The 2789-nt window shown below is 41.2% G+C and overlaps 1 pseudogene; it reads right to left on the bottom strand.

The window, feature by feature from the left end:
- Window positions 1-576: 576 nt before the first annotated feature.
- Window positions 577-2314, bottom strand: LOC147034519 (uncharacterized; annotated as a pseudogene).
- Window positions 2315-2789: the final 475 nt, after the last annotated feature.

The raw sequence follows: 2789 nt of genomic DNA, 5'->3' as shown, positions 1-2789 counted from the left end.
CTTACAGGACTATGTCAAAGGTTATGACAGTTGGGTGGTTTTCACCAACAGCCAAGCTCTTCAACTGAGACGCTTCCAACATCACAGTCACCATGGTAGACCACTCATGTGCGACCTCTGTAAATAGAGGTAAGGCACTGACTTGAGTCAGTGATTGACTACATGACACGAGTGATTTATAGCCTGCCCAACCTGTGATACTGCTTTGTGATTCACTATCGGTTGATTTAGACAAAGCAGATACAATCATCCAACCAAGATTGGTTAGTTTATCGGATTCAGCGACACCTGTGGAACACGCCTTGAATTCCTTTGCTCTCTTGACTGGGCCAGGTTTTGGTTTGCTGCAAGGCTCAATGGGCACATGATAAGGGACAACCGACAGGTTTTGTTGCCTCACTAACTTCCAAATTGGGTGTGATTGCTTCTCCAGGCACATCTGCCTTCTGATACACTGCGGTGAGTGTGCCATGTGTGGTACCTTTGCCATCTACAGTGTCCTCTGCAAAATCTGTATTATCAACAGCAAAGAAGACAAATGTACCTTTCTTGAGGAAAGGTGGTACATTCAATCCATCAAATTGTTTTGTGTTTTCCACAACAGCGTTGGCAATTGCTGTTTCTAGGAGCAAGGCATGGCTGTGTGATACGCAGTAGTTCTGTATATGGAGGAGGTCCATCAACGCCCTTGTTCCTGGTGTCATGATGTACAGTGATTTCCAACCCGACAATCTGTGGGTTTTCTCGTGTGTGTGGTGTCAAAAATGTGTCAGTAGCTTTCTTGGGCACGTGGTGCAATTGTCTCCTAGTTTTGAAAGCATACATGGTATTGTGACTTATGGTCAATGCTGACATGTCAACTGTCCTGCTCCTCATCTCTGTTTGTAGCTCCTCCTCAGATCCCACCAAATTCACCATATAAGGCTCTACAGCTTGGTCGGGACATCCTCTCTTGTGCTGCATACTGTAATTGTGTGTTTCCTTCTCCTCAATGAAATTAGCAATGCTGTTGCACATTAGATTTGCTGTCTTGTATTTCATCATTGTGTTGTCCATTTCACTTGTGGCATCTTACATCAAGGAAGTGTAGACCATATCTTCTTCGCAGGATTCAGGACAGTAAAGAACAGATGATTTTCTTCTCTCTTTCTGCTTCACTAACTTCACACTTGGTAACTGCAAGAATTTTGTCGTATAGCCACTGTCATGTCAGTGTCAGAGTGCGTTTCTATGCCTCATCACAACCACCAAGCAGAGATATGTTGGTTTTTTTTTTCACTGGCATCCATGGGTAGATGAGCTCATTTTGGGTTTGATATTCATTGAGATTGATCAGCTCAGTCAAGCATGGTACTTGCTTTGGTAGGTCTGTCTTTGTGGACTTGGCCCGGTTGCTGGCATCATCCCTCAAGACGTGGAACACATGTCGTGTCCAGCATGGTTTGTGGTATCTTACCACGACGATACCGATACGATGATACGACGACACCGAAAATTGCTGGGCATCACCTGGTGAGAGTGCATTGCTTGGTCTTGTCACCAATACTGGATCTTGGGAAATTTCCATAGCTCATCTAAGTGCCTTCCCCACGTTTTCAGTTTGTACGGTGAAGAGACGCTGGTCATCATCTTCTTGACATAAGAAGCAGTGATCCCTTGTCAATGGTTCTATCACAGATTTAGTGAAAGGTGCTGAGGTGCCTGAGGTTGTTGATTGCTAGATTTCAGAGCTTGTTCTTTTATGCCCACATTTTTTTTGCAGCATAGGTTTCTGTAGACATGGCTTGCTGTAAGCAGTCTCTCACTCGCTGTATGGATATTTGATTTGTGGCATCAGAATAATCAATATTTCCTTTCAATCAATATTTCTTTGGTAAAGTCTTTGAGGTGTCTTTGTATGTCAACATATTTTCCATCCTGTAAGCTGGATCTTTCGTCCACTACATCAACTTGTTTCTGGTATGATTCTGTTCTGGGATGCTGAACAAGTGTTCCTTTGCTTTGCTTTGCAGTGGACTCCTAACAAAGAATACAGTGCTTCCTGTCTTCAGCGTCTATGGAAGACTTGAACGAGCTCAACTTGCTTCTTCCCGCGTCTTCACTCATAATGACTCAGGCACTGAAAATAAAGAGAGCCATCCCTATATTAACCAAGACCAAGATAATTGTGCACTAGTAGCGTCAACAAAAATTTTTACAGTATAAAATTAAATATTGCAAAACTACTGTAAAAATACTGCAAAATTATTGTAGCATCAGGACTTATAAACACTGTTTCAACTGCTGCCAGAAGAACTATGATTGTGTGGCACAGAATGCAAAGATGATGCAGACTGTAATATTGAATATGACACAGAGAGTGATGATGATGTGTGTAATGATGTGTCAAACTGAAATAGGAAATACATCGATACATATGCTGGTGTCACTACCAACAATTTGAATGTGCATTTTTTTTCATTAAAATACAAATATAATTTCACAAACTTCTTCATTTCTTGGTTTTTGGTGTTCATAATCACTAATTTGACATAAGCTTTGGATTCTTTGGGCCTGGAAATGTAGGGTTAGCATTTAGAATGAAGTTTCTATGTTAATTACAAGCTGACATATTCGGAAATTCTTATTTTATGGCGGCCATTTTGAAAATCCAAAATGGCGGCTATGCAGGATCTGTGCAAATGCAAACATTGATTTTCATATTCCTGATTCCATAAGCTTCTCAAAAATGTACTGGTTTGCTAATCTCCATAGAATTTGTCCAAAAATACAGAGTGAACCTGACTATT

This window comes from Eptatretus burgeri, chromosome 1 (assembly GCF_056783735.1).
Source record: "Eptatretus burgeri isolate ZD-2024b chromosome 1, Ebu_testis_v1, whole genome shotgun sequence".
In the NCBI taxonomy this organism is placed as follows: Eukaryota; Metazoa; Chordata; class Myxini; order Myxiniformes; family Myxinidae; genus Eptatretus; species Eptatretus burgeri.
Note: the sequence above shows the minus strand (reverse complement) of the source record. Positions and strands in the feature narration are given on the sequence as shown.